The 10,649-nt window shown below is 41.3% G+C and overlaps 1 non-coding gene and 2 pseudogenes across 1 annotated transcript; all 3 read left to right on the top strand.

Annotated features, from left to right (window-relative positions):
• Positions 1-448: 448 nt before the first annotated feature.
• Positions 449-2,439, top strand: LOC129251957 (small subunit ribosomal RNA). The gene has a single exon (XR_008583184.1). It is a non-coding gene; the product is annotated as a small subunit ribosomal RNA (ribosomal RNA).
• Positions 2,440-3,030: 591 nt separating this feature from the next.
• On the top strand, positions 3,031-3,211 carry LOC129251962 (5.8S ribosomal RNA; annotated as a pseudogene).
• A 442-nt stretch (positions 3,212-3,653) lies between these two features.
• LOC129251960 (large subunit ribosomal RNA) lies at positions 3,654-6,423 on the top strand (annotated as a pseudogene).
• Positions 6,424-10,649: the final 4,226 nt, after the last annotated feature.

The raw sequence follows: 10,649 nt of genomic DNA, 5'->3' as shown, positions 1-10,649 counted from the left end.
AAACAGATGATGAAGAGAAAAAAATAAGAAAAACAAAAATTTATAAGAAAAATTAAATTTTAAACAAAGGAAAAGAGGAGAAAATTTTTTCAATCATATATATTTATGATTAAAAAATAGAATTATGAAATTATTAATTTCAATTCAAAGAGAAAAATTATGTAATATATGAAATTATTACATTAAAAATGCATTTGAAAAAAAAGTAAAATGTTATTAAGAATGATAAATTATTTGAAAATTGGCAAATATTAAGAAGAAATATCGTTCTTATATTTTTATATAAAATATATAATATAGAGAACGAAAATTCTTTTTCATAAAAAACGGTTTTTGAATTTTGATAAGAAAAGCTAAAGGGGGGTCGCCCCTTTACTTTTTATATACACCGTAATTTATGAAATTTTCAAATATGAAAAACAAAGAAAAATATATAAATAAAAATATTATTCTGGTTGATCCTGCCAGTAGTTATATGCTTGTCTCAAAGATTAAGCCATGCATGTCTAAGTACAAACAAATTAAAAGTGAAACCGCAAAAGGCTCATTATATCAGTTATGGTTCCATAGATCGTTAACAGTTACTTGGATAACTGTGGTAATTCTAGAGCTAATACATGCAATATAAACACGGACCTTATGGAACGTGTGCTTTTATTAGACTAAAACCAAGCGATCATTTGATCGTTAAATTGGTTGAACTCTAGATAACTTGCAGATCGTATGGTCCCGTACCGACGACAGATCTTTCAAATGTCTGCCCTATCAACTTTTGATGGTAGTATCTAGGACTACCATGGTTGCAACGGGTAACGGGGAATCAGGGTTCGATTCCGGAGAGGGAGCCTGAGAAACGGCTACCACATCTAAGGAAGGCAGCAGGCGCGTAAATTACCCACTCCCAGTTCGGGGAGGTAGTGACGAAAAATAACAATACAGGACTCATATCCGAGGCCCTGTAATTGGAATGAGTACACTTTAAATCCTTTAACAAGGACCTATTGGAGGGCAAGTCTGGTGCCAGCAGCCGCGGTAATTCCAGCTCCAATAGCGTATATTAAAGTTGTTGCGGTTAAAACGTTCGTAGTTGAATTTGTGCTTCATACGGGTAGTACAACTATATATTGTGGTATGTACATTACCTTATGTATGTAAGCGTATTACCGGTGGAGTTCTTATATATAATTAATACAATGTATTTTTTATATATTCCTCCTATTTAAACCTACTTCAGTGCTCTTCATCGAGTGTTGTTGTGGGCCGGTACAATTACTTTGAACAAATTAGAGTGCTTAAAGCAGGCTCCAAATGCCTGAATATTTTGTGCATGGAATAATGAAATAAGACCTCTGTTCTACTTTCATTGGTTTTTAGATCAAGAGGTAATGATTAATAGAAGCAGTTTGGGGGCATTAGTATTACGACGCGAGAGGTGAAATTCTTGGACCGTCGTAAGACTAACTTAAGCGAAAGCATTTGCCAAAGATGTTTTCATTAATCAAGAACGAAAGTTAGAGGTTCGAAGGCGATCAGATACCGCCCTAGTTCTAACCATAAACGATGCCAGCTAGCAATTGGGTGTAGCTACTACTATGGCTCTCTCAGTCGCTTCCCGGGAAACCAAAGCTTTTGGGCTCCGGGGGAAGTATGGTTGCAAAGCTGAAACTTAAAGGAATTGACGGAAGGGCACCACCAGGAGTGGAGCCTGCGGCTTAATTTGACTCAACACGGGAAAACTTACCAGGTCCGAACATAAGCGTGTAAGACAGATTGATAGCTCTTTCTCGAATCTATGGGTGGTGGTGCATGGCCGTTCTTAGTTCGTGGAGTGATTTGTCTGGTTAATTCCGATAACGAACGAGACTCAAATATATTAAATAGATGCTTTCAGGATTATGATGTTGAAACTTATATAGCCTTCTTTCATGCGTACATCTTGAATGTACAAGTGTTTGAATGTGTTTATATAAGTGGAGTCGTACCTGTTGGTTTGTCCCATTATAAGGACACTAGCTTCTTAAATGGACAAATTGCGTCTAGCAGTAACGAGATTGAGCAATAACAGGTCTGTGATGCCCTTAGATGTCCTGGGCTGCACGCGCGCTACAATGAAAGTATCAACGTGTATTTCCTAGACCGAGAGGTCCGGGTAAACCGCTGAACCACTTTCATGCTTGGGATTGTGAACTGAAACTGTTCACATGAACTTGGAATTCCCAGTAAGTGCGAGTTATTAACTCGCATTGATTAAGTCCCTGCCCTTTGTACATACCGCCCGTCGCTACTACCGATTGAATTATTTAGTGAGGTCTCCGGACGTGATCACTGTGACGCCTCGTGTGTCACGGTTGTTTCGCAAAAGTTGACCGAACTTGATTATTTAGAGGAAGTAAAAGTCGTAACAAGGTTTCCGTAGGTGAACCTGCGGAAGGATCATTATTGTGTTCCATATCCGTAAGAAAAACAAACAAACAAACAAACAAACAGACAAGCAAACAAACGAACAAAAAGAAAAAAAAAAAAAAAAAAAAAAAAAAAAAAAAAAAAAATTTATATAATTATTTTGAATCCATAATTCTTTTTATTCTTTTTCATTCAATTTGTGATCCATCAATTATATCATATTAAATATAATATATGATGGTACATTTTGTAATGTTTTTTCTTATTTTTTTCTTTTAAAAACCTTTAAACATGAAAATAAAAAGTTGTACTTATTATTCATTTGATTGAATGATAAGTTAATTTGTTCACAATAACAAAAGTGGTATATATTTATTATATTATTATATATACATAAAATGATTAAAAAAATACAAAATAATTGAATCATAATAAATACCACCACTGTATTATTGTTGAACTAAGACATTCGCAACTTAATAAAAATGTTTAGAGTTAAATATATTTGATATATATTATTGAAAGAAAATCAATTTATATATTATTAATATTATTTAATTTTACTCTTTCAATTAATATATGCAAAAAAAAATTGACATTTGTTATAAATAAAAATAAATAAAAAAATACTCTAAGCGGTGGATCACTTGGCTCATGGGTCGATGAAGAACGCAGCAAACTGTGCGTCATCGTGTGAACTGCAGGACACATGAACATCGACATTTTGAACGCATATCGCAGTCCATGCTGTTATGTACATTAAATTCAATTTTAAAGTACTGCTTGGACTACATATGGTTGAGGGTTGTAAGACTATGCTAAATAAGTTGCTTATTCTTTTATAAAAATAATTGAATTTAAGCAAATGTGTATATTATTGGATTTTAAATAATTCATAATATTAATAGCAAAAAAAATAAAGATATATAATGAATTTTATTTATTATATATTCTTTAAAAAAAAAATCCTCTCAAATAAAATGAAATGATGAAAATATTGAATCTAAGTATTCTTTACAAAAAATTTTCATATTATTTATATATATATATAAAATAATAATTTATATATGTAATTAAAAGGAGGAATGTCTAGCATAAAAATTAAATTTTTTATTCTAGGATTGCCTCATTTTACATTATTATTATTTTTATATATTTACAATATATAAAAGGAGAAAAGAAAAATAGAGATGAAAAGATGATATAATTTTTTTATTAAATTGTGAGAAGATAAAAAAAGAATATTAAAACAACCTCAACTCATATGGGATTACCCCCTGAATTTAAGCATATTAATGAGGGGAGGAAAAGAAACTAACAAGGATTTTCTTAGTAGCGGCGAGCGAAAAGAAAATAGTTCAGCACTAAGTCACTTTGTCTATATGTCAAATGTGAGATGCAGTGTATGGAATATCTTAATATCTAGTATGAGAAATTAACGATTTAAGTCCTTCTTAAATGAGGCCATTTACCCATAGAGGGTGCCAGGCCCGTATAACGTTAATGATTACTAGAAAGATATTTCCAAAGAGTCGTGTTGCTTGATAGTGCAGCACTAAGTGGGTGGTAAACTCCATCTAAAACTAAATATAACCATGAGACCGATAGTAAACAAGTACCGTGAGGGAAAGTTGAAAAGAACTCTGAATAGAGAGTTAAATAGTACGTGAAACTGCTTAGAGGTTAAGCCCGATGAACCTGAATATCCATTATGAAAAATTCATCATTAAATAATTAAAAAAATAATGTGCATTTTTTTCATATAAGGACATTGTAATCTATTAACATAATAAAGTATTTATCAAAAGATCATTGGTGATATTAAGTTTATTTAAATTAATTTGCTTTTTAAGCATATTAACATAAAATAAATACTAATGATTTGATAAAGTGTTGATAGATTTTATTATATATAATGCTAAAATTCATTTTTTGAATTTTACAAAAAATTTAATATCTATGATATTAATATTTATTTGTATGCATTTATATGATTAACAATGCGAAAGATTCAGGATACCTTCGGGACCCGTCTTGAAACACGGACCAAGGAGTCTAACATATGTGCAAGTCATTGAGTTATATTAAACTTAATGGCATAATTAACTTAACTTAAATATAATGGGATTAATTTTTAGTCTATTTTTTAATAAATAGTCAATTAATTCAATCCCGGGGCGTTCCATATAGTTATGTATAATGATAATTTATTATTATTTATACCTCTAACTGGAGCGTACCTTGAGCATATATGCTGTGACCCGAAAGATGGTGAACTATACTTGATCAGGTTGAAGTCAGGGGAAACCCTGATGGAAGACCGAAACAGTTCTGACGTGCAAATCGATTGTCAGAATTGAGTATAGGGGCGAAAGACCAATCGAACCATCTAGTAGCTGGTTCCCTCCGAAGTTTCCCTCAGGATAGCTGGTGCATTTAAAAATTATATAAAATAATCTTATCTGGTAAAGCGAATGATTAGAGGCCTTAGGGTCGAAACGATTTTAACCTATTCTCAAACTTTAAATGGGTAAGAACCTCACCTTTCTTGATATGAAGGTTGAGGTTATGATATAATGTGCCCAGTGGGCCACTTTTGGTAAGCAGAACTGGCGCTGTGGGATGAACCAAACGTAATGTTACGGTGCCTAAATTAACAACTCATGCAGATACCATGAAAGGCGTTGGTTGCTTAAAACAGCAGGACGGTGGACATGGAAGTCGTAATCCGCTAAGGAGTGTGTAACAACTCACCTGCCGAAGCAACTAGCCCTTAAAATGGATGGCGCTTAAGTTGTATACCTATACATTACCGCTAAAGTAGATGATTTATAAAACAATTTCGATTGATTTATAAATTTTGAAACTTTAGTGAGTAGGAGGGTACAATAGTGTGCTTAGAAGTGTTTGGCGTAAGCCTGCATGGAGCCGCTATTGGTACAGATCTTGGTGGTAGTAGCAAATAATCGAATGAGACCTTGGAGGACTGAAGTGGAGAAGGGTTTCGTGTGAACAGTGGTTGATCACGAGTTAGTCGGTCCTAAGTTCAAGGCGAAAGCCGAAAATTTTCAAGTTTTTAATAAAAAAAAATATTAATAAAAATATATTTAAAAATAATTAAAATACTTGAATTATTTTGAACGAAAGGGAATACGGTTCCAATTCCGTAACCTGTTGAGTATCCGTTTGTTATTAAAAATGGGCCTTGTGCTCATCCTGGCAACAGGAACGACCATAAAGAAGCCGTCGAGAGATATCGGAAGAGTTTTCTTTTCTGTTTTATAGTCGTACTACCATGGAAGTCTTTCGAAGAGAGATATGGTAGATGGACTAGAAGAGCATGACATTTACTGTTGTGTCGATATTTTCTCCTCGGACCTTGAAAATTTATGGTGGGGTCACGCAAACTTCTCAACAGGCCGTACCAATATCCGCAGCTGGTCTCCAAGGTGAAGAGTCTCTAGTCGATAGAATAATGTAGGTAAGGGAAGTCGGCAAATTAGATCCGTAACTTCGGGATAAGGATTGGCTCTGAAGATTGAGATAGTCGGGCTTGATTGGGAAGCAATACCATGGTTTATGTACTCGTTCTGGGTAAATAGAGAATTACGATTCTTGTTCCCCGGATAGTAGTTACGTAGCCAATTGTGGAACTTTCTTGCTAAAATTTTTAAGGAATTATATCATTCGATATATATTCCTTTTAAATTATAACGATTATCAATTAACAATCAATTCAGAACTGGCACGGACTTGGGGAATCCGACTGTCTAATTAAAACAAAGCATTGTGATGGCCCTAACGGGTGTTGACACAATGTGATTTCTGCCCAGTGCTCTGAATGTCAAAGTGAAGAAATTCAAGTAAGCGCGGGTAAACGGCGGGAGTAACTATGACTCTCTTAAGGTAGCCAAATGCCTCGTCATCTAATTAGTGACGCGCATGAATGGATTAACGAGATTCCTACTGTCCCTATCTACTCATTCTCAGTTTGACTGTTGAATAGTGCGGACGTGTCGTGTGCTAAGTGGTGATTAGCGATTTTTGCGATTTCTTTTGCGTTTATATTCGTGTGTGATAACCGGTGTATTACAGTTGTGCGAGTGACGCTAATATTGTTGTGGCTGTACCATAGCGGTACAGTGTTTACAATTAATTGTGATTGAAAGTGCCGTTGTGCGAGTGACGCTACTTTGTAGTAGCTGTACACTGTTTACGAGTGATTAAGTGCCGTACGGTAGTTTTGTTGGACACTCCAGTGAGTGCCAATATACTCCGTGCTATAGACACATTGTGCGTGCGTGTGAGTGCCGCTAGATACAGCGTTGGAAATTTTCCATTAAGTTGTTTACAACTTTTGCGGGCGTGCCGTTGTTTTTCGGCGTGGTGTGTTGTGCGTAGCTGTACCATAGCGGTGCATTGTTTACGAGCAATTGCTCAGGTGACTACGGTTTGTGCTGGTGACGCCACTGTTCGCGTGGCTGTACTTTGTGTACAAGTGTACCTTGTTGGTATATTGTGGGACGCTCAAGTGAGTGCCGCTATACCAAGGTGTTTACAATTTTTGTGTGCCGCTAATTTCTGGCGTGGTCTTTTGGCGCGTGCCGTTACATTCGGTGTGGGTGTACAGTGCGGGCGTACACTAGGTCTGTCGTGCCGCTATATTGCCATATTTGGCAACAGTAAAAAGGGCGTCCCCTTTTGTGCGTGGGTTAAGTACTGCGCCAAGGTTGAATACTTTGTGCAGGTGCCGCGAACAGAGCGTGCTGCGTTTTGCCTGCGGTCGAGCTCGGCGTTAGCTCCACCTTGGTCGACCCGTCCTTGTTCGGGGAACAGTGTTCCGTCCGGCAAGGCATTGGTGGTGGCCTTTGCCAGACCTTTGGTTGGCACTGTGGGCTACGCCCTCGCGCTTTGCTTTGGCTCGCCGATAGGTGCAGCCGCTGTGTGCGTACCTGTGCGGGGCTCATTCCTGCCGTGCAGTAGTTGCCGTCGCCCAAAAGGGACCCAGTTTTTGTTGTTGCTCGGGAGGCCTTTATACGGCGAACTCGGCAACCTTAGTGGTGGAGAGTTGGGCAATGCCCAAATCAGAAGGGTTGAGGAAGAGGGCGAACACCTCTCTTCCAAGCGGGTCGGCGGTGCCATCGTCGGCAATGGACGAGACGACGTCCGGAGAGGAGGAGGTGATCTTGCGGTCTCCTCCCCGTTCTAAGAAGAAGACCGCTGGAGGTGCAGCGGTTCCGGTGGAGAAGGTATCTTTAAAGGTACCTGAAAAGGTGAGTGGAAGCGAGGGTGGTTCCGAAAGCGGAAAGATTGGGAGTGGGCGCAAGGGGCGGAAGACGGGGGAAAAATTAGGTCCCGCAGGGAAGCGTTTGGAGGAAATCCGTGGGGAATTGGGTGCTTCCCTGAAAGGTTTGGGTGCGATCGGTGGGGATGCCGAACGCAAGAAAGTTGGGGTGCAGTTTATGGGGCGCTTCAAGTCCATTGTGACGGCCTTTAGTGGAGCCGTCATAGACATGGACGGCGTCCCGAAGAGTTTAGCTAAGGACCTCCTGGGATACTCCTTGGAGTTCGAGGAGCTTTTTGTGGAGATGGTGGCGGAGATCGCCCATCTTCGTGGGCGGTTAGAAGCCACAAAGACAAGTAGGGAGGAAGCACCTCGGAGGACGGCTGGAGCTGCGCTGGCTGGTGCAGCGATGATGCCGGCACCTCAGGCGCCTGCGCCTGTGTTGCCTGCGTTGCCGGTGCCCAAGCCAGTTGAGACCTGGTCGGTCGTAGTGAGGGGTAAAACCCCCACTACTTCCAAGGAGGTGATTAAGAAAGTGGTGAAGGAGGTAGGGCCTTCCATGGGGGTTAGGGTGCACGAGGTGCGCCCGTTGAAGGATGGAGGTGCGATTATTCGCACCCCATCCGTTGCCGAGAGGGATAACTTGGCAAAAAATGCCAAGTTTTCTGAAGTGGGGCTCGATGTGAGCATACGCCGGAAGCTGGGGCCTAGGGTTGTGGTCCAGGGGGTCCACACGGAGATCTCCCCTGAGGACTTCATGGGAGAGTTGTTCCGGTTGAACCTCAAGGAGTTCAGCCCTGGGTGCCGTGAGAAGGACGTGAGGATGATCAGCCGTCCTTGGAAGGTCAGCCCCGATGGGGTGACGAATGTTGTCCTTGAGGGAACGGACATGCTAATGTCCGCCCTCCTGGAAGCAGGTCGTTGCTACATAAAGTGGTTTTCCTTCCGGGTACGGCCAGACCAACTGACGCCCGGCTGCTTCCGATGCATGGGGTTTGACCACAGGGTGGCAGAATGCAGAGCCAAGAAGGATGTCTGCCGTAGGTGCGGGCAAGAAGGACACAGGAGTGCAGGTTGTGGCAATGCCCCGCATTGTCGCAACTGTGCATTTAAGGGCAAGCCAGCCGGACATCTGATGATGTCCACTGTCTGCCCGGTGTACTGTGCCATTGTTGCCCGTGCGAACGCTAGACATTGATGGTTGAACTATATCAACTGAACTGTCAGGGGTCATATGCCGTGATGTGTGAATTGGGGGCGTGTATGTCGGAGGGGGGCTGCGGCATTGCTTTGCTCCAGGAACCATACTCCACCAATGGGGTGGTGAGAGGCCTTCCTGGGGGCTTCAGGGTCTTTACGGACCTTGGAGTCAAGGCCGCAGTAGCTGTGTGTGAGCCAAGCTACTCTTGTGTAGTAGTTGACTCATCACAGTGGGGAGTATGTGTGTGTGTCGAGGGGGAATTCGGCAGAATGAATGTCGTCAGCTTGTACTGCAAGTCTGACGAGCCTCTAGAGCCCTACTTAAGATACATTGATGCGGTGCTACTACTTGAGAGTAGCATTCCTGCCATCGTGTGTCTTGACGCGAATGCTACCTCCCCGATGTGGTTCAGCAAGGTATCCAGGCATACTGCTGGATATCGGAGCCACACTCGGGGTGAGGTTATGAGCGAGTGGGTTGTGGCGAATAACCTTCTTGTAGCAAACGAACCAAGCGTATGGTATACGTTTGAGGGGCCTAGAGGTGTGAGTGACATTGACGTGACGCTCATGAATGACGCAGCAGCGGGTAGGTTCGAGTGTAAATGGAGTGTTAGGGGGGGTTGGGGAATTAGTGACCATAATTTAATACAAATTATGGTTACTCCCCGTACCCCGCAGCTAGAAGGGGGGAGTCCATTGAGGCGATGGCGTACCTCGTGTACCGACTGGAACCGATATGGACATACTGTTAGGGAAGCGGTATTGGATATACCGCTTAGGGAGTTTGAGGAATTGGGGGTTGACGAGCAAATTGCTCGTCTATATGAATGTGTCTGGGGTGTGAATGACTTATTGTTTAGGAAAGCTAGGGCTGTGAGAATGAAAGGTGTGAAATGGTGGACGAGTGAGTTAAATTCAAAGAGGAGGTCTGTCCGACGCTTGAGGCGTTTGTTTCAACGCGGCAGGCGGACCAATTCGGAGAATCTGTCTCAGCTCAAGTATCAATTTAGCGTAGGGATGAAAGAGTATAAGAAGATGCTTGTGAGAGTGAAGGAGGAAGAGTGGAGGAGATTTGTGGGGGAAAATAGGGACGACCCTTGGGGACAGGTCTATAGGATCTGTCGGGGTCGTCGAAATGAGATGGCTAGCTCTCTTCGCGTAGGTGATACTGTATTATCGACGTGGAGAGAGTGTGCCAATGTTCTGTTAGGCGAGTTTTTTCCCAGGGCTGAGGTTCAGGTTCCTCCTGCACAAGAGGTGCCTGTCCCTCCAATAGAAGCTGAGGAGTTGGATTATGCATTTGGCCTGGTCAGGTCTAAAAGGTCTCCAGGTTTCGATGGTTTGAACGGAGAGATGTGCAAATGCTTGTGGAAGTTCATTCCGGAATATTTGGAGGCCATTTATGATAAATGCATATGGGAGGGATATTTTCCACGCGAGTGGAAAATTGCTAGGGTCGTTGCACTCTTGAAGTCGCCCGATAAGATCAGGAGCGATCCTCGATCTTATCGTGGTATCAGCCTCCTTCCAGTACTTGGAAAAGTGCTGGAAAGGGTTATGGTTGAGCGGCTTCAGGAGCTAACTCGGGGTGTTAGGTCGGATAGGCAGTATGGGTTTAGGAAAAGACGTGGTATAGAGGATGCGTGGTTGTATGTTCAGAGTGTAGTTAGGGAAAACGTCAATAAATATGTCCTTGGCATATTTATTGACTTTAAGGGGGCATTTGATTACTTGCGCTGGGATCGTGTGTTGCAGAGAT

This window comes from Anastrepha obliqua, unplaced genomic scaffold (genome assembly GCF_027943255.1).
Source record: "Anastrepha obliqua isolate idAnaObli1 unplaced genomic scaffold, idAnaObli1_1.0 ptg000134l, whole genome shotgun sequence".
In the NCBI taxonomy this organism is placed as follows: Eukaryota; Metazoa; Arthropoda; class Insecta; order Diptera; family Tephritidae; genus Anastrepha; species Anastrepha obliqua.
Note: the sequence above shows the minus strand (reverse complement) of the source record. Positions and strands in the feature narration are given on the sequence as shown.